This window comes from Takifugu flavidus, chromosome 7, assembly GCF_003711565.1.
Source record: "Takifugu flavidus isolate HTHZ2018 chromosome 7, ASM371156v2, whole genome shotgun sequence".
Classification (NCBI taxonomy): Eukaryota; Metazoa; Chordata; class Actinopteri; order Tetraodontiformes; family Tetraodontidae; genus Takifugu; species Takifugu flavidus.
Window position 1 is genome coordinate 7,472,866 of NC_079526.1, and position 21,443 is coordinate 7,494,308.

The 21,443-nt window shown below is 44.9% G+C and overlaps 2 long non-coding RNA genes across 2 annotated transcripts in view; one reads left to right on the plus strand and one right to left on the minus strand.

Moving 5' to 3' along the window:
- LOC130528912 (uncharacterized) overlaps window positions 1-21,443 on the minus strand; it is a 60,230-nt gene that overhangs the window by 15,521 nt on the left and 23,266 nt on the right. The window lies entirely within an intron of this gene.
- Window positions 7,950-13,596, plus strand: LOC130528914 (uncharacterized). The gene is made up of 3 exons (XR_008951437.1): window positions 7,950-8,220; window positions 11,057-11,158; window positions 11,395-13,596. It is a non-coding gene; the product is annotated as an uncharacterized LOC130528914 (long non-coding RNA).

Sequence of the window (21,443 nt, forward strand, 5' to 3'; positions counted from 1 at the left end):
AGTATATCGCACTTTAAAAGGGAAATACTCCTGTCAGATTTGCATCTGGACAGTATAGTTGGTCAAATATGCACCGAAAAATAGGGGCAGCATATCGTTGAGCAAATAATGCTGCAGACTGTAATATCTATGATGATCCTGGTCTCTGTAATTACCTTGTAGTAGCAAGCCTGTAACTATAGAAACTATTTGCTCATGTAGCGGTGGCGCAAATGGCCACGTCGCTCTGCAGTTACTTAAAATGCAACCCTGTCTTGTGGGGCGTCAACGCAGCCGACTGGTCTGTGTAACCTGAACAGAACTGACATCAAACAGAGACGGGCCTTTAAAACCCAAATTGACAAGCGTATGAGGTCATTAACAGCGGGTCTGATTATGGTTGTTGCAGAATACTAATAAAAGACTGTGTGTTGGACTTTGGACTTGTGAAATTTGTTTGAAATTATTTAAGAAAATGCAGCAGCTTGTAAAATTACAGATCCCCCCTTAACACTGGTGTTTTCATGCCCCACTTCCATAACCACAAAACACAAGTTTGATACGGGCCAAGATTATCTGGTTAGCATGCAAACGTCAGTGTTTATCTATAACTGTACACTGCAAACTCTAAAAATGTTGGCAAAAAGACTTGAAAAAAATTATACGACATCCCCTGTGCACTATTGAGCCCTGCTTACCCTGTTTGGTCTTTATCTGCTGACCCAAAAGCTGAAGAGAATGTTTAATTGTGATAAAATAAGACCTACCTAAATCTTGCATTAGACTAATTTAGAATTGGAAGCATTGCTATAAAAGCTGTAATTTCAGTGAGGTCCATTTGTGTGGAGAACTACTTTACGACGTAATTCTATTTCCTATAATATACTGGGACACACTATTATGTTTTACTATTTGACTGGAGACCAGCTGAAAAAAGAAGCTAAAATAACAGCTCCGTCACCTGCGCCAGGCCAAATTTATTGCGATCTAGAATATTGAGCGTTTCTGTAAAATGGCGCAGTCTCGGTTTGGATCACGCATGGGTCCATAAATCATTGTGATGTTTCCAAAGATGTCAGCTCACTTCTGCTTTTCAAAATGTTCTCCACATTGTCTGTCAGCAAGTGATCCATCTGTGTCGTAGAGGATTAAGATACTGGAGTGCTCCCAGTTCCCAACGAAAATTGTAACTATAGGAATAATAGCAGAGACTGGAAGATGGATAGATGGAGGAGGAAAAGTGAAAGGAGGAGGACCAGTGAGGTGAAGAAGAGGACGGCAGGTACTCATGGGCAGGAGAGGCAGATGGGATGGAGGCCACAGGGTGGAGAGTGGGCCCTTGTGAAAATGGAGATGTATTAAACCTTTGCTAAGCTGGATCACCAAAGATAAAATATTTATATATGCTATTGTGTGACGGCAGGCCGGGCTGAGTAGAGCCTTAATTTGTTTTTCTCCAGGATGAATTAAATGCCTCACCATCATCAGTGGAGAGAACTGGCGATGATTACTGCTCAGTTTCCCTCTTGAGAGATTTTAATGGTCAAAGTTACAATTACACTTTGTCTGCTTCACACATCTCCATAAATTAAAGGTGGAGCAGGAACACTTGAGGCGGATGAACATTGATCCCACGCTGCCCTTCCTTGTCTCCTTTCTCCACTCTCACCTTGCCACCTTTGACCCCATCAACCCTTCTCTCGCAGCTTTCATCTCCTTCTCATCTTCCAGGCCGACTGAAGGAAGGAAGCGACTCGCGTCAGAACCGAAACACAAACGATGGCACAAGTGCAGACAGTCAATTGTTTACCCTTAAGATCGACGCTAGGATATTGCACCAAGTATATGTTTATGGAAAAATGTAGATGATTATTAACAGCGTATATGACCGACACTGACTACACCGAATAGGTGCAGGCGACGTGTGTATGATAACCATATGTAAAACGTGCAGCGAGGCAACAGTGTAAACGACATTTGCAGCTCGGCACAGATTGACACTGATTGTCGTGCTATTACAGGCAAATAGCAACACTTGGTTGGCAGTCGACAGGGCATAATCATGTGTGACTAACAGTGATGGAGAGAGCGCTACAAAGAGAAAGTGAGATGGCGGAGGTGCGGGCTCTTTGTCTCCTCTGCCATCTTCCTCGTCTCTGAGTAGCATGGAGGGCCCAGCACAACAGGAGATGATAAAAAGATGGAAGCCACTCAAAGTTCAAGGCGGAGGTGCTCTTTCATCTATTTCAAGACAATCATGCCGGGTTCTACATGTACATTACTGCAAACTACCAATTTCTGCTGTCTGCACACACAGAGGCAAGAAATAGTGAATGGGTGGTGGTACAACAAACTCCTGCATATTACTTTTTCGCTTTTAACGTGAAAGTCTGGGATGCCAAATAGAGACGGATAATCGTCAAGATTTTTATTTCAGGGGTTCGGCCGTACTTTTTCAGAGGAGGGTGATGTGTGTTTGATGGCGATGCCAGATTCAATCATGCAAAATCACTAAAGGCACCATGGAAACAGCAAAACTTTCATCTGTATTCACGTTCAAATGTGCTCAAAGTAAGTAGCACATTATGAAGCTTTCTAAAGTGGTACAGGCTGAACATTGAAAAGCAGTGGTGGATTTATAAGTGCAGGATTTAGGAAGTTTTAATACTAAAAATATATGGCACAAGATATGGCAGTGTATATTGTATTTTATCCTGCATGAAAAGTCTTGAGCTTTGAACATTCATTTATGTTCATGTGCAATAACTTGACAAAACATCACCCTTTGTTTTCAAATTGCTCAATCAAAAACACCCTTGATGGATGTCAGCTGATAGGAAACTAGCATGGGAGAGCTGATATTTCCACAAGCCTAGATGGTGATCATGGATTAACCTCCTCAACAGTTTACAGCGAAACAGATGCATTAGCACACAAGCATGAATGCTAATGATGTCACGTTTCACACGTGTATGCCTGTCCTGCATAAATCAGCCTGCGTGCGCTCTCTGTAATCAAACGTTTTGAAGTCATTCTCGCTGTGGCATCAATCATGAGCAGAGTGACAGAAGGAAGTGGTTGTTCAGCAGCATGAATTAGACAAACCGCTCAACAGTCAGTCGGGCATCAGGTTAGACAGGCAGCCTGTTCCATCCACCACAGTCGTCTACAGTAGCACTAGCTTGTGTACTTCCTCAGCACTGGTGGGCCACAGCAGTAAGAAAATTGCCAGCGCTAAGCCCAATTTCCCCTCACGCAGCAAGTAAGTACAGGGCTAAGACGCAGAGCTGTTTTGATGTCACTGCATGCACGCAAACCACAGTTGGAATTGATGAACAGTTAACCCTGACTATAATTAACCCCAGACAGGACTGTCGCTGAATTATCACTGTAGAATGAGCATTGTTCCCTTTGATGAGGGCCTTCCACAGGCTATTCTGAACGCTGGCATGACATTTTATTTTTAACATTTATATCCTGCCTTTTGATCACACAGCCACCCAGGATCGTCGGCCAATAAGTCAGCCGGCAAGCCAATATTCAGCCAACGCGCCCGACAGGCCGTCACACACAACACGTTGAGTTATGAGCTAAACTGTCTACGACTGAAGGCTGCATTACAGCCTTTCAGTGGAGCGGCAGCTTGGGGTTTAATGAAGGTAACCTGAGCTTCCTGTTAAGCAAACAGGCCGGACCTGTGAAGGAAACCTGCACGTCACCCTTTCTCAAGCTCTCATTACAATCACTCGGGCCCACCAGGATGAGCCAGGCACCGTGGCCGGCGTCCATTTCTTTAATCTTTCAATTACTGCCAACGCTACTATCCTGCATGTTTTCACAGAGAAACATTAGAAGTTGCTGCGGATGATGTGGTCCTTTGTGAAAAAGTAGACAAATGAGTGAAATGATTCATTCACAGCAGTGATGCGGAATAAATGGGAAAGAGTCAAGGCAATCGGGAAGAGTGGAGCTTTAGCGGGAGTTTCATCATCTGCTGTTGTCTAAGTGGAATATTAAGGAATATGAGGAATATGCTGACTGCCTTGTACTGTGGAAAGTGGGACTCAACTGTTAGCTGCCTATCAAAAACCAATATCCTCAAATTTAACGCTGGTGTTGTCTTGTGAAATGGGAAAGAAACTGTGTCTAATGCAATAAGTCGAAGCAGGCTGCTGTGAACCTTAACCTCCCTCCACCCTTGAAACTCCCTGTCCACCCTACTCCGCCATTAAGAGCAAGTGGGAGACCCGGGATTCAGAGCCCAAACCCCCCTTCCTGCACCCTCCCACACCCCTCTTCCTCCTCCTCCAAGCAATTTTTAAATACAGTAACACAATCTGAGGGAAAGCTGATATAATCTTCTCTAAACTATAAAAGTCAGTCACCCAGAGAAACATCTGCACGGTCAAATTTAAAACAAACTGTCAGGGAGTCCAATGTCCCCGTAAAGAGGGAGGAGAGCAGAGGAGTGCAGAGAGAGGGGTGAACTGTGGAAAATAGAGAATAACGTTTAGGAGGGAGTTTTAGTGCTTTCCATTCGGCTTTGACTGAAGCACAAACCTCCCTCAGGCTATCTTAATGTGCGTCGGGTAAAGCTGAGTCAGTGCTACCAGCACTTTATTGGTTGTTTGACACCAGAGACGGCCCAGTATGTAAAAGTCTTCACACTGGACATCTTTACTGGCTCACTGTTGGATGTTTGCTTTAACCCATGTAGTGACCACTAATGACTGAGGATCATCAGCCCCACTGACAACACAGTGAGGGAGGGGGGCCCCTCTAAAACCAGAGCCAACATCAGCGTTCTGTCCAAACCCAACAAGTTTTCTTGAGCAGAGCGGATTAATGACAGTCTTCTGTATTTCCAGGTTCACTTCAAAGAGAAGATGTGGAGCCTTCCCATGCATCGGGACTTTGAGCTTGATTCTGAAAAACACAACATGAACTTCCAAAATAAAGTGAAGAAATCATCACATAACTAATAAAGTACCGAAATCGGCAGAAATACAGAACTCTCCAAAAAAATCTAAACAAATTCACTGAACAGGGTCGTGAAACAGGTGAGGTTGGTGTATGTCCATCATCCTCTGGAAAATAGGACATGAATCAAAATAGTGCTCCTGTGATTCATATTGAGGCTTCAGATGAGTATAGGCCTCTACAGATCATCTAGAAGAGAATATTGCCAAACAATTCAACGTACTCTTGCCCAATTCCCATGGGTTCTAGGTTATAATGCCACTGAAGTACGTGCTGAACAGGGGAGCACGGTGCCTGGTCCCCTCTGCCCCCATCTGTACCACAGAGGGTTGGATTGCTTTAATTGATTTAATAAGGGATCATGAAGTCACAGCAGGAGATGGGGAGCATGGGACGCTTTAGGGGAGTCAAGTGTGTTGCACTACCTCAACTCGATCAACTTGTAGAAGCAGGCGATAGCGGTGATACAGGCGTGATAGTCAAACACAAAAGGGACGCGCATGCAAGCATGTGGTGGTTTCTGGCTCACATAAAAACACATGCGAATCTACACACACTTGTTCCGAGCAGAGAACACCATGCTCCCTGCTAATGGTTTCAATAACACCCAGAGTGGTGTGATAAGGCCTTCACCAGATGCATGTTTGTGCGAGGGACACAATGACAGCAGCAGCCCGAGCTAATACCACCCTGAATGGTGTGTCTAATTACTTGGACTAGAGATAGCTTTTAGCTAAATCACGCTGCCTTCTGAAGGGCCTGTATCAACAGTGACAAGGGCCTGGACAATTACATTAGCCCTCTTCCCATCCACCAGGTCCAGCACTAACAATCAGTGTGATTTGCGGCCGCTTCATTGTTGCTGTCCCTCTCTCTGCGCGGCGCTGATGCTTTCTCTGCTAGAGAGACGGAGAGGCAGAGCTGGAGAGTCCAATAGAGACCAGGGAGAGATTGCAAAATAGCATAAAGCAAAGAGAAAATGTTGAAAAGAGGGCAAAACGAGGGGAGTGAGAAACAGCAAGGGAGCGAGTTGTCAGGAGAGGTCTTACTTATGTTAATGTTTTGTCTGTTGGTGTTTTGGCTGCAGTGTAGAGAGGGATATACCGGGGTGACAGAAGCAAGTGGAGAGCACTGCTGCCGAGCTCCTCACACACCGGCACTCTCTCCATCTCTGAGTAACCGCCCACAGACTGTGCACACAAACCTGCCTTTCAAATCACATTAGCGCCAGAACAGAATATTCATTTAGCTCATTTAGCTCTAAGTAGTGCCGATTGACAACTGTAATGCAAGTAAATGCAGAATAATGCTCCCTAAGTGGCCCTCGGAATGCTGCACATTCCCTTTTTTCTCCCCTCTACACTCACCGAACACGTGGAGGTGCACACAAGCCCACGAAAGGAAGTGAACGCCAGAGAGTGAATTCAGGGACTCTGACCAGGACGTCTGATGAAGCGCTGGATGACAGACTTTGAAGATCATGGGTCAGCAAATGATCTTTGACCTCTGAGAGACAATCACCAGCACAGAGAATCAGATAAAAACCTAAATATTTTTACACTCTAAAAGGTTTTACTAGCTACAGATCTAACTTATTGGGTCCACCATGACACCAGGTGAAATGACATGTGGCACGCAGGGCTGGTGGTACTATTTTTTTCATCCTGGCGAAGTCTCAGGGTTGAGAAATGAAGGAAGTATGTTGATGCTTTAGCGCAGCCAACCTTGAGATCACTGCCCACTTCACCTCCCCACCACTCAACCCATGCAGCTGCGCTGAGACACCAGAGCCTGTGATGTAATCAGGCCAGGAAAATGGGAGAGGGAGAAAAAGAAACAAACCACAGAGAAAATTTGTTCAGCAGATTAGCAAATTTTAAACATCGACATTAATCCCTGTTTAGGAAGGCTTCTATCTGTTTGTTGTAATAGGGGCAAGAGCATTCAAGCAAGATCATGTCCCCATCACAAAAACACTGCATCCAGCATTCAGGAAGCAGCCAAACTACACGTTGTTCTGCAAAGAAGCAACCATATGTTGAAACACTGACCAGAAAAATACAGTGGTACCATGTTTGTCCTTCAGGAGCCATACTTCCTGAGTGATATTTCTAAAAAAAAAAACATTATAGTTACTCATCAATACATCCTTTAAATAAAACACATCATGGTTTTGGAGACACAAACTAAAGGAAAGCAGAGGTGTTAAAATGATTCACGCTGAAAGTGAAAAGAGGGGAACGTCAGAGGAATGAGAAGAGCTCTGAGTGGGACACGGACACTATGGGGAGCAGAGTGGTGCCAAGTGGGGTTGGACCTCTCAACAACAGCCTGTCCCACCCTATTACCCCCGAGCTCCCCCACCTGTACCCTCTCCACACACACCCCCACTGCCGCTGCCACTACTGCCCCTCTGCTCTGTGGGGGTCATGCCACTAGTCGCACCACAATGACACCATCGCTACCTCTTCATTGGTGAATGGTGAGAGGGAGAGACCGAGGGGGTGGTGGGGCGCTCTTCACGTGGAGGGTTTTGCAATCAGTGTGCATATTTTATGGGCGCGCGGTGTCACTGCAGCCGTGGGTGTCCGTCGCCAGAACGGAATCTGCGACATTACGAAACGCTCATAAATAATAAGGGAATGTGAATGCGGGAATGCTTTTATTGCGCGGAATTTGGAAAAAGTCAAACCAAAAAAGTCAACAAATAATTCAAACACTGGTCACTGTGGTGGGTTTGACTGGAGGTGGGTCATTGTGGCGGTTATGGGAGCTAAGAGGGCAGGAGAGAGGAGTGAAAAGTGGAGCATTTTTGGAAGCACCCCAGCTCTCCTGATGTTAAGGAGGTGCTCCCAGAGGTCCGAAACAACAGGAAAAGACCCCCCCCCTTTAGCCCCAATCACCAATGCCTCTTCTCATTCTCTCCCAGAAACAGTGGCTCTTTTCTGTGCCACACAAAAGGCTCGTTTGGGGAGATAGAGGGATAGACATGGGTCGAGAGAGCAACATGGCATTTTAATGGGGGGGAGCAACAGAGGAGAGGTGGTGGCAGGGTTGGATGGAAGAGGCGCGCGCACGTACGCGGACATGTACACGCAAGTGCAGCCGCATGATTGTGGGGGCTTTTTATCTGAATGATTTCCCTCAATTAGATCTCTGCTCAGAGTAGGTGAGAACAGACGGCTATCTGAAGAGAGGAGGAGTGAGGAGGGGGCTCAAGCCCACAGATAAACGGAGAGAGAGAGAGAAAGAGTTGATAAGGTAAACCTTCACCCAAATTGCTTGTTTTTTGTTTTTTAAAAACTGCTTCTTGGTCAGCTTAAACGGCGTGCAAGAAGTCTCCCATCGGAGAGCAGATCCATGCGTTCTTACTTTTGAAAAAATTGCCGCCTTGAAAGATTTGTTTACCCACTCAAAATAAGGCAGACGTGCGGCTGAAGCACCAACACTGGCGTCATTTTGTTTATAGTTACTCGTTTCAAATGGTAACAATCAGCGTATGTGTTTTTCACATAGTTTATGAGGTTTTTGATTCAGTTTAATGGCTGAAAGTACACAAAGCAGGTCAAAATTATAATCAGCTCAGAGAGTCATTGGAAGGTTCAATGTGACATTTGGCTGATTGTGCAAAAGATGTGTCTTTTTTTTTTACCACAATCTGCAGGCCGACAATAGCGCCACATTATCACACACACAGGATGCAGAGCGTTGAAATATTCCCACTGCTGCCCACTAAGAGCCCAGTGTTTACTCTGTTTTGTTTTTAATCACAGCAAGTCTAAACTCTAGATGTAATTTTCCACTCTGCATACACCTAAACACAAACACAGACACATAGAATGATCACGTACACATTCACACACGTACAGTACGCTACGCTCAGCTCTGCAATTACCCCTCAATTAGAGATAATAACATGACCACTTCCTGACCAATCACCTGCAACGTTGGTATGACTCATGCGGTGTTGCTACACACACACACACACACACACACGCACGCACGCACACACACAGACACACACACTCAATCACACACGGGGATCAGATGGTTTATAAAGTTTGCGGTGGCTGTAGAAATCACAGGTTATTCTGTGCGACCGCTGTGCTTTGTGATTTTCTCTGCATCAGGCAGGTGGAGCAAAACCTTTCCCTCATTTTATGGAGACAAATGTTAGCTTTCTGTGGTTTGCTGCAAATGCCGACTGCCGCAGAGACAGTCGCACACGTACTCCCGTGCAGAGGCTCAGTGCAGATGACGCTTCCCCGAAAAGCCAAAATAACCTTTAGTCTCTCACTAGGGTCCAAGCTTTTTTAGAAAAAATCCTTTAAAAAAATCAGCCGTACTGATGACGCAGCTGCCTTTAAACACACGGACATGTTTCCTCCTGCTCTTCCAGTTTGTCCTCTCCTGCTTTTCAAATTTCCAAGCACATCGAAGTGTAAAATAGTTAGCACGGCCTTGAACAAACCACTAAATATAGAGACTGTTACCTGAAGGAAAGAGGCTGGTATTTAATAACTGATCTTACTCCCAATGCAGTCATTTTCAACTTAAGTCATGCTTAGGCAAGGAAACCTGAGCCTGAAGGGAAAAAGCCCGCACTACAGCTGAAAAATACACACAGATAATACCAGTTGTTAAATCATTGTGCAACACCATTTATACCATTTGTTGAACTTGTATAAGTGAATATTTTTTACAGGGACATCTGTTAAATGACCTCCCCGATTTAAGATGCATCTGTCTGTTTAAAAAGTTAAAAACTTTAATTCTCCGGGGCCATTGTGGTGGTCTGGCGGTTTTGGCAGCAATCATGTTGCCACAGTATCCCTAGCGCAGCTATGGCCAGGAACTCTTGTTGCGTAATGTGGCCATTTCTCCCTCTCCATGCTTCCTTTCTCATCTTTTGACCAGGGCACCTCAACCTTAGGCCTACAGGCCATGACTTGCGGTCGCTGCGCTCTCTCAGCAGGATTTTACATCACCTGTTGAACAAAGCACCAGCTTTATGTGTGGCCTGGCACTGTTTACTTTGACAGCGCACCCTCCTGCCCACATTTCTCACAGTCGACTGTATAATATGGGCTGTACTTATCCTTCCCACCTACTTTTCCCAGAGTTATGGGTGATGTTTAGGGATTCTGAGGTGAATAAGGTCATGTGCTGTATTAAGAAGCTACAGCATTCTGCCAACATTGGCTAAAGGTTTCATTCCATGGAGCACACAGTGTCTACTTTATTTTTTGAAAATCTGTTGTTTTTCTGAACTTGCCAGAGTCTTACAATCCAAACATCTTGGTAGAGTCCAACAAATGTACTTTTTCCAGGAAGGGGAAACACGGCAAGTCCTCAGTTCAAGAAGTGTTATTATTGACTTGGAAACTGCAAGATTTGCCACTCTGTAGTGACTAAAATAAGATCGTTCTTAAACCAAATTGAAATTTAAAAAAAACTATCTCAATGAACTAATCAGATCACACAGATGTTGTGTACTGTAAGTGCATAATTACTGTCATAAACCAGGGAAAATCCAAACAGGGGTCCTTTCCTCTTGCTCATTGGATCACAGTCATATGAAACATTAGCGGATTGACACTATCACACCAGTTATCTGGCTGAGCCCCTTTCACACATAATTACAGGCTTTTATTTCCCCCTGCTGAGGGAACAGGTGCACGGGGAGAGAGTGAATAGTCTGGGCCCACTGTCTCCTTGGGCTTATGGCCTTTTCCTGACTCTGAGAGGCCTGAACTGACAGAGATAGGGCTGCAAGCCAATGCTGATAAATCACTGTGAACATGTAAATGCCTCCGCATTGCATTCCACCAAAGAACGAAAGGGCCAAATGGTTACGAGTTCCTTTTGCTTTCTATTTGTGTTGTTTAAACCCTGCTGCCTCCTCCTACCTAAACACACATACATGTGTTCTCTACTTTGACTGCTTTCCTGTCTTTTTTTTCTCCCTCTCTGCTCTCCCAAGAAGTTAAATGGCATAATTTGAGGAAGAATGTTCCTGGAGTTTCCTGTGAATTCTACCATTAGTCATTCGAATGACCCCTCTCTTCCTCCTTGCTCTCTTTCTTGTCACAAGCAGGAGCGTTGCTGCAGAATGATGGCCGCACTGGAAGGAGGGTGGCAAATAGGAACCAGAGACCCACAGAGAGGTGGAAACTGCCCCACTCAGTGGGGTGCAGAGGTAGGGCCTCACTACTTACCCCCTGACACTGAGCTGTTAACTGGAAAAAGTGGGGGAGAAGATGTGCAGAGTGGAGTGGTGGATGAGTGTGTGTGTGTGTGTGGGGGGGGTGTACAGCAGACTGAAGGCAACTCAGAGAGCAAGAAAGTTTACACTAGCTGCCAACATAATGGCTGAAATTAGTTGTTTATGTTCCTTTCAACTCTAATATTTAAAGCAATTATTTGCTTTTACAGAACACTTACCACGCTGGCTGCTTGCCTACGATTTATCCGAACCAGTTAGAGAATGAGACCAGAAGAGAATGGGGCCGCTACGCTGCCACACGGTTGTGACAATTATGCACGAATAAACATCGCCGACTTGGGATAAACTGTGCTTTGCTGTGGGGAGCGTGCAGTTGGCGTTTTGTGGAGGCGGCAGAGTCAGGGTTGTATGCAAAAAGAAAACAGACGCTGACAAATTTAACTTGAAATGATGCAACTTGTATCTGGAAATAGATTCAGGAATCTGAAACCAATTATTTACAAAGGAGATTTGGAGGGTTTGAGAGTTTCAGCAGATGTTTTTGTAACTTGTGATTGACTCTAGACAGGATTATTATTAGCAGGTCCACTCAGAGTTTTTTTTCCCCAGTGTAACTCTCCATGGAACAGGTAATTGGCAGACCTTGCTCCATTACTTTCCAAACATTTACGTTAAAATAATTGGTTCACTGGTCATGAGGTGTAACCTTGTTCCTGTTGACTATGTACATGGGAGTATATGGAAAAATGAGGTTACTTTAGGAAATATGTGTGGACACTAATCCTAACCCAGGTTGAGGAGCTCCTTCAGTTGGTTTCTATCAGTTCCTACAACCCCTGATGTTGTCCATCGCAACACCCTGAGCTTCTGCACTTCCACCCCCACATCAAAGGCCATCAATCTCCCACAGTACAGGGGGAAAGGCAAATATTTACAGAAGGACTGACTCCCCATAAATCTGTAGTAGGGGAGAAAGAGAGAACACGATACTTACCCTACTCTTCCAAACCTCCACCCCCATCCCGTCCGTCCAAGTCCCTCAGCAGTCCTACATCTTGACGGCAAGAGGAAGCTTTGGGAGGCCACAGGAACCAGAAGAGGAAGAGAAAAGGAGGTCTGTGGCAACACCAGTAAAGACGATGACAAGGACTGAAAAACAGCGTCCCACACACATAGCCATGCATGGCCAGTGGAACAAAAACACACTTGTAAACACAGAGAAAGAGCTCAGCAACACACACACCAAGAACACAGCAGTGGGACACCTCGTCTGGACGTTTGATTTACGGTGACTCTCCATTCCACTCGGGCAAGACTCTAGAATATCAGCAAGTATTTATGTCCGTTCTCATTTAAAAACAATACAGCTCGCCGTAATAAAGAAAGGAACGCTGCACTGAAAAGTCAGGGTTAAGAGGTCATTGAGAGAGAAAAATTGAGGGGATATGAGATCTTGAACAAAACCTGTCTAGTTGGTGAGACTCAGAGTTGATGAAGTTGACACAAAGTCTCGAAAACTGTGAGTAGCAGAGTTTATTCAGTGTTTCCTGCTGCACACGTGGCATAGAAATCTGACAGCCTCCAAAGATGAAGAGAGAAAGAAAACAAATTACATTTACAATTTCAAATGCAAATTCTCTGATGTCTTCAACAGCATGCTGAGGCCTTTAATACTGCTTTAATGGACAAAAACCTAAAAGTTAGCTTTGTAACTATGGAAATCTGGGGAGTTCATTTATCTTGACCAGCTATTACAGACTATAAAGTCAGCGAGAGGTTGCCATGAGAAGCAAGGTTAACAAATGGGTGTTACAAATGGAGGATCTTGATCACTTTCCTATAATAAGCCACATGTATCTATCTACCGAGTCAGCTGTTGGATCAGGACAAGGGATTTAAAGGGGATTTGCAGCATTGTGCATGCCCCTACGGACTAACTTGTTAGTCCCTTGGGTGAGTCGCATTGATCTCTGGGCAGAGACTGGGTCCTGTTCCCCTGACAGACTGATTGATTGACTTTTTCTTAGTCCAAGAGAGAGCTGCACATGGGCAGATAGAGACACATCAGTGTCCTTGGTGGGGGGGTTTATCTCTTTATACGTGCAACATGTCAGTGAGAATGCAGAAGTGTGAGGACAGGCATAATTTGTGGGTCAAATTGCGTGGCCACACAAACATGCACAGGCAGTGCATGGATCACACACATCAGCTGAGAGCATCACCGCTGTCTGCGCCACAGCTGCCATATTCATGAGTGGGCTCTGCATTGAGCTGCATTATCATGGCACACATCTTGCCTTTGTCCTGGTCTTTGTTGGCTTTCGAGCCCACCTGTGCTCTTTCTCAAATGTCATGTCTCCACAGATCCTGTATTTTGAGCATGTGTGTCAATAAACTCAGATGCAACATTATGAAGGCCTGTGGTACATTGATTTATATGTGTGGCCTTGAGCTTTGTTTCTCCTCTCCCCTTCACACTCTGGTCGCTCTGGGTTGTATCAAATACCTTCCTTAAGTTTTATGCGCATTGTCATATTTACTTTTTTAAACATTTTCTTCCCTCTTCCTTTTCCTTCATTGACCGGTTTGTTCTCCAGATAAGGGGTGGGGTTTGGGGGGATTGGGATGTGCTGGGAATGGGTACCTAATTGCTTCTTACTGATCCAAATAGCACATCATAGGCAGCAGCACTTCAGTGGACTTCAGAAGAGATCCGCTCAGTTGAGCCTGTTCATTACCCTGCTGACCCCCCAGCACGACCCCTCATGCGCACACATATTACGCACACACCTCCACCCCTTTACCTACCCTGGGTCATTGTCTCTGGGGTTTAATTGGAGCGATGTTCCTCATTGTGAGCCAGCTCAATGGCAGTGGAGGGCTCCATTGTCAGGCTGAATGAGGGCAGGAGTGTTCATTAGGTGAGCCTGAATAAGGTCTTCTGGAGGTACGGTACTGAGAGCTGGGGGCTGCCACAGACCATCAGGGTGGGTGAAACTGTATGTGTCCCTTGCCTCTCTGTCCTCACAGCTTCCATGCTCCTCTTCTGTTGTCTCCTCCTCTCAACACTCTGACGCTTGGCCTTGAAAGGCAGCAGATGCATTTGTTGGAAAGGTGGGCTTTGTTTGTGCCTGGATGATGAATCTTATTGGGGCAACAGAAAGACCGGCATCAAAGACGGACCAAAGAAAAGCAAAGACCACCTCCTCTGATGGAAGGAGAAAGAGAACCGATGAGCCTTGGCCTGGGAGATGTTTCATCATTCCACAGCCTGCATTTTAGACACCAATCCTCTCTGGTGGTCCCAACCAAAATACTGCATACAAATACTGCCAAAAAAAGGGATACTTCATTGATCCCTGTTGGAAATATTCTTTACACTTTCCTTAACCCATAGTGGTCAGGAAACTGGTTCAGCTGCAGCGTAACACCTCCTGCACCGCTTCGTCCTTGACATTAACTACATGGCCACCCTGCAGATGCCACAAATGCTAAATAAGCAGGGTAGCTTGTGCAGAAGCTGGATTTAAAAAGAAAAAAGGAACCTTGGCAGTGATGAAAAAGATGGCTGTCTGTGCTGAAATGACAGGCTTTAGAAAAGGGAGATTTTTTATTCCCTCAAAATTGTTAGGCCTTCTAAATGAGCATTCATTACCATGAAAACGTCTGGGATTAATGAAAATACAAGGATTCAGGTGGGCATTTCTTACTGCTGGAACATCCACACTGGCGACATCCACCCTGTTGATTACGTCGGATTAAACATTCAAAAACATTTCTGTTTTCCTTTGATTTTCTTGAGAAAATTGCTTGAAAAATATAATCCCTAAAGAATAAAAGTCCAATCAACTACATTCTAATTGACCTTATAATGTTCAATTTACCAGAAAAAAGTGAACACCCTCTACTTCCAGTGTGGCCAAGAAGTTGCGATGGAAACCTTTAAAGTAGAAATTCAATTCCAGCATTTGCTGCAACTGTTACTTTTCTCTTTCCAGACTGCTGCACTGAAACATTTAAGCTGCCACAGCTCTGACAGGCTTTGGCAGAACAACGTCAGCCAGTACTCAAGCCTCTGCCAGTGGCTGAAAGCTCTGTTGTCAGCATGGCGTGCAGCCGGTCGACGTCTGTGTGACAGACCCCACTTTCATATTGACCAGAGCTCCTTTGCCTGCTCCCTGCCCAGCCGCTGATGTCATCTATCCTCCACCGCACACACATGGATACATGCAAACTCATGCATGAAATGTCAATGTGCTTCCACTCTACTTCAGACACTACCTTCCGCTGATTGTTACTCTTACTAAGCAAAAACAATTCCAGACATCTTATTCATAATATTAAACACACATAGCCGTGTTTACACACAGCCCCAAACTCACATTTAGCGCTAATTAATCTGACATCATCCGAGTGGTGTGTAAGGTTGCGCTGACCTTTGTTTATGCAGAAAGCCAAGTCTTGGAACTGTGTTATTGCTCCCTCATACAAACACGTTACTAGTCCTTAACAAGGGTGTGTTCAGGTTTCTGAAACAGGATGGTTTACCTGTCTCGCATCTCCTCTCTGCAGCTCCCCTGACCGCCAACAGACGCCCTTTCCCCTTCTTGCCGTATTTATTTTTCTGTCTGAGCAGCTCTGCATGGACATTGTAGCGTCTGCACTCTGCATGGGTTGTCACGTTTGGTTGAACAGAGCACTCGTTGCCACACAGCAGATTCAAACACATGCATAATGCAGACGCATGAGGATGTATGTAGACGGCACCGTCATGGCAGGTAGCTCTGCCACCCACATTGTCCTGGCCTATGCGGTCACTTACACGGGTTTGGCCTGCAGTGATATTTGAAGTAATCAGACAAACCTGATCCTCATAGAGAGAGCACGCTGGTGTTAGTCTCCATTCTCAATCCCCAGCGAGAGTCTCCTGTCTCTTCCTGTTTAGCCTGGGCGTCTGCCGCACATAAACACACTGGGGGCCCTTTACTCAACACTATGGGGATACATGGAGATATGCGGCATGGAGGCATGAGTCATGGTTTCAATCCCACAAGAAAGCCACCTCAGAGTGGCTGTGAAAACTGAAAGGAAAGGGTACTGCAGAATGATGATCCCCGATCTAAACTCACCCAAAACCAAACAAGCCTTTCTTCTGCGTTTCAGAGCACCATTGGAACATCCTCACAAACACTTGATTTTGTTTTGATGAAGTGAGCATAAGATCCAAAGGGAAAGGGGGAATTATGGTTTGAAACGTTCCTGCACTGAAATCGTATTAAAAGAAAAAAGTAGGATTCAAAATTTCATACAAATGAACTTATTTAAAATTCAATTATTTTTGTATGGCATGATAAAATACAGTAAAGCAATTAAACTTTACATATCTAACAAGTCAGGACAGGTGCATATATTGCAATCATATTCCTTTTTGCAATGTTTTAAGCTTATTTACCAGTGCCACCAAGTGGGTGTTCTCCTGTTCCCTTAAATGACACACCTGATACTATGACAATAGTGCAACTGCAGTGTAACTGCGCAATGTGTGCACGGATACACAAGGGCAACCACAGATTGTCGCTTTGAAAGATGGAGCGGAAGGATGACATCCCTGTCCTGACTCCTGCTGTGATCACAGGGACGGATCTGGTCGGAGATAATGAACTGAGGAGACAAACCCGGTGTCACCGCTCCCAACAACCCTCTCATTTTTGACATGGAAGAAGACCGCTATGACACCAACTGCAAGGAACTGGAAGAGGGACCACACAGCAGGACCCGAACCATTCAGCGTGAAAAGCTAGTTACGGTCTGAGAATGATAAGAGGTTATGGTGAACATAAACTGAGGCCTGTCTCTCTCAACTGTGATAATATCCCTTACTTTTGGCACGTACTGTTCAGCTGCAAGGAGGACATTTTTGGTTTTTCATAAGAGTTTCCCAGCCGCAAAAAAAAAATCGAACCAGTTGTTACGGTTTTTGGTCTTCATGAAGTTTTAAATATTTACTGTTCCAAACAATCTTTAAAAACCAAACCAAAGGGGGTCGCGGCCACTTTGATAGTACCACAGAAATGATGTGATATACGACAAGAGACTCGGCACTCGTGTCACATGTGCAACAGAGAACCCCATCTATGGCATGTGTGTGAAATTGCACGCATTTGCTTTCATGTCGGCATGTTTCCATGTGTACGTGCTTGAATTACGGCTGAAGGGACTTGGTTACACTTGTCGCCGTGAGCGCTGTGAGAATGTTTCACAGGCTGCTGTGTAAAGTTCCCCCGATTTGTTTGTTTGCTCTTCCTGAGTACCATAAAAACTCGGGGACAGGCAATTGGCATCACCCTGTTTACATGCCGAGGCTGTGACTACAGGGAGATGAAGCAGAGCATGTCTGGAGAACAAATGTTTCCCCACACTAACTCACCACAGAAGACCACGTATTAGAGCAGCATGAGGAGTCTGACGTGTGAATAAGTAGCTGCGGTGGGCCTGGGGAGTAAGAGATCCCACGCATCATGAGGATCTGTGACAAGACAGCTTCATCTCTCCTGCTCTTTCAGTCTCACTGTTCCCACCGAGTCCTGCTTTAACCACATCAAACACATCACACGTTTTGACAAGAGGAGGTGATAAAGTGAGAATGACAGGGACAAGTATGGAGGGGCTGAAATGATGACAAAAAGATACTGCACACATCGCCCCCCAGAGTGGGTTTCCTGCCTGCAGCAGTGTCATCTGGCGCTGAACATTGAAATTCAGAGAGGACTGTGGAGGTGCGGCCTGTACAACAGGGAAGGTGGGAGTCCAGCTGGGTCCTATTAGGGTCAGACCACATGTGCCCACAGGGGGTATGGTGGCAGACCAAGGGGGCAGGAGGGAGCTGAAAGGGCAGCGGCAGAGGAAGTGCTAAGAGCGATGGTCCTAAACCTTGTGAGGCTTTATTAGGCCTGTCATCTGCTCCTCTCAATGGAGCCGTACACACTCACCAAAACTGCTGCCACCCTACCTCACACCCCTACACCCCCAACTACCTAACTATCGCCTGCCCTGAGGCACTGCCAGGGCAAACCAGTATAAAACCATTAAAAGGAGCGAGACGGGCCTAGACCACCCAGACACACACACATATACACACACAAACACACCCATAATGGCTACCAGGAGGAGGCCCCAGCATGAGAGCTGCAGCTGGAAAAGGAGAACAACACACACACTCACTCTCACAAACACACTCGTTGAGATGTAAATGCAAATGGGGAGAAAATAATAGCATCCTGCAAACACTGAAATCTGGTGCATATTAAACAAAGACCTTTGAATTTATTCATTCAAATGTCAGAAACACGTGTGAGAAAATTCCTTTAATTTAATTGGTGTCATTTAGAGACACGGGAAAGCAAAATAGTGACATCTGTATCTGCAATGCTGGTGTATAAATGTGTCACAATCATCTGCGGCAGTAGTTGAGATAGGTAGGCATCGGTTGCTCACATGTGTTTGTGTGCAAGTGAGAGAGTAAGAGAGAAAGTGGACATCAGATTGTGCTCATGCATGTTTATTAAGTGCATTCTTAGATCTGTGTGTAAGCATACATGTCACAGTTCTGGCATATCTGACATGCCTGCAGGCGCATCTGTCCCCTTCTTTCCTGCCACCCGTCCCTCTATCAACCCCTGAGAGCAGCCTGGTGGAATCTGAGTCCTTCCTGAAATGCTGACAAGCACCATGACCTGATGCAAAGGCCCTTTTTGGGCTGATGACGGTGACACTCATGAGCAGATGGCCAGTGAGTATTATAACGGCAAGATGATTGTCTGGTATGCACCATTGAACTCAAGGTGAGGCCACCATACACTCCTCAATTATAGGTGACCAATAAACAAGTTATCGCTCCAAAATAAATACGTAGTGAGCAGCAGCTGAAGGCGTGTTTGCTCACAGATAGAAGAGCTCTCGTCCCTCTCGTTTTGCCACTCCCTCATCCAGGTCACGCCGCTACGGTAAAAGCAAGTTTTAATACTTCAGCCATTCAGTCATTAAGGCCCTTCATATGGCCAATCCCTGCACTTCTCTTGGCTCGTAAAAAATAATATTTGTCTTTCCACCTGCACTGTGGCCCAGAAAGCCTTTATGTTTTATTCCAGTCCGAGCAGTAAAACCCAGTCTGTTCCTGTGGCAAATCCTCTTCTTTTCCCTCGTGTGTGTGTGTGTGTGTGTGTGTGTGTTGTGTGTGTGTGTGTTGTGTGTGTGTGTGTGTAAAGAGGTAAATGATCACAACTGGTCTTATAATGTTTACAAAGCACTCAGTCGGTCTATGGTCTGAAAACGTCCTATTAATATTTTTTAGCTTTCTTCTGTGCTTGTGTGTTTTTCTGTTGCTCAACGAGCAGAAAAGATATGTTTTTTTCCTTTTAACAAAGGCTTTGATAAAAGAAGCAGCAGAGATGTTTTGGTTGTCTTTTATGTCGCTCGGCTGCGTTGCAACTGCGCTTTTAACTGAACCACAAGATTTGTTTTGAACTTCAGTCGCAAACTTGGTTCTAGATGGCAGCAAAAAATAAAGAAAGAAATACATAAAATGTTCTGCACCTTGAGTGTGGAATAACAAATTCAGGGATTCAGATCCCACACTGTAGTAGGACAATATCAGCAGGAGGAAGTGATGTTCCGCAATAATTGCAGTTACAGTACGTGAGAAACCTTCACCGCCACATCTATGCAGCTAAAGTGGGACATTTGATTGGATGGTATGGTTCTCACAAGATCCTGATGACAGAGTTACAAGAACAAATCTGAATGATCCCATTAATCTCAGTGCTTTGTTGTTGTCAGGATAAATTACACATATGATCCCAAAACACTGACCCACTTATCAAGGGTTTGTCCATTTCCTCTCGGTTTATGAGACGCTGTTTGTCTATCATAACCAATCAACAAACCCGTAAAAATATCTCTCCAATCATATTTGATGCGCGGTGATAATGTTGGGACATACCGATAGCATGTGACTCAATACTAAACTAAACAACTAAAATTTTCTCTTTAACCAGTTCAATCCCGTTAAAACTGGAGATTTCGTAGACATGAATAAATTATTAATAATTCCTAAATGTTGAAATCTTCAACTACTCCAGAGGATTTAAATGTTATTTTTAAATGACACAAATATTTAATACTATCTAATCGTGGGTTCACATTTACAAATGAGAAAATTTTCAGTCCTTTCCTATGTTATTGAGTTTTTTAAATGTGAAAGTCATTATTCATTTTGACCTCAATTTGTCAGTGCCATATATATATATATATATATATATATTGCGGATATGGCACCGACAAATTGAGGAAGTGGCTGATATCGAGAACACCTACCAGTGGCTGGAAAAGGCCGGACTGAAAGACAGCACAGAGGCACTAGTGATGACTACACAAGAACAGGCCCTGAAGACCAGAGCAATAGAGGCCAGGGTCTACCATACCAGACAAGACCCAGGTGTAGGCTGTGTGGAGACGCCTCTGAAACAGTCCAGCATATCACAGCAGGGTGCAACAAGTTGGCAGGCAAGGCATACATAGAGCGGCATAACCAGGTGGCTGGCATAGTGTACAGGAACATCTGCACTGAGTATGGACTGGAGGTCCCAGGGACCAGGTGGGAGACACCCCTGAAAGTGCTGGAGAACAAGCAGGCCAAGATCCTGTGGGACTTCCAGAGAGAATGGGGTATGAAGGCAACTGTGGTCCTAGTAGTGACTGGGACACTAGGGCACAGAACCCTCAGACTCCCAGGCCTCTGGTAGAGGACCCAAGTCTGAAGGAAGGAGGCACTATATATATATACATGAATATACTGTATATATATATATATATATATATATATATTCATGTGTTAATATGAAATAAATCTATGGTGACAAACAAAAATATCCACCAATCCATGGAATTTCTGATTCCCTATCCAGGGCATGATGGATCTCAGTTGCCACCCTTCCATTAATCAGATGCTTTCAATGCAACTTTATTTATTTCAATTGTCTCTGGCCAGAAACCCAGATTCTGCTCCACAATCAAGCAAACATGCTGAGGGAAAAATTCCCTTTGAACAGGAAAAAAGCCGGAGCAGGACTCATACAGGGACACTATCGCTTCCCAGTGGATGTCTTTGAGCTAAGACAGCCAGGTCGTGTGCACAGAGACTGAGCTATTGTTTTCACCTTTCCGTCTCCGATCCCTTTTCTTTTCTGTCCTGCAGGCATGT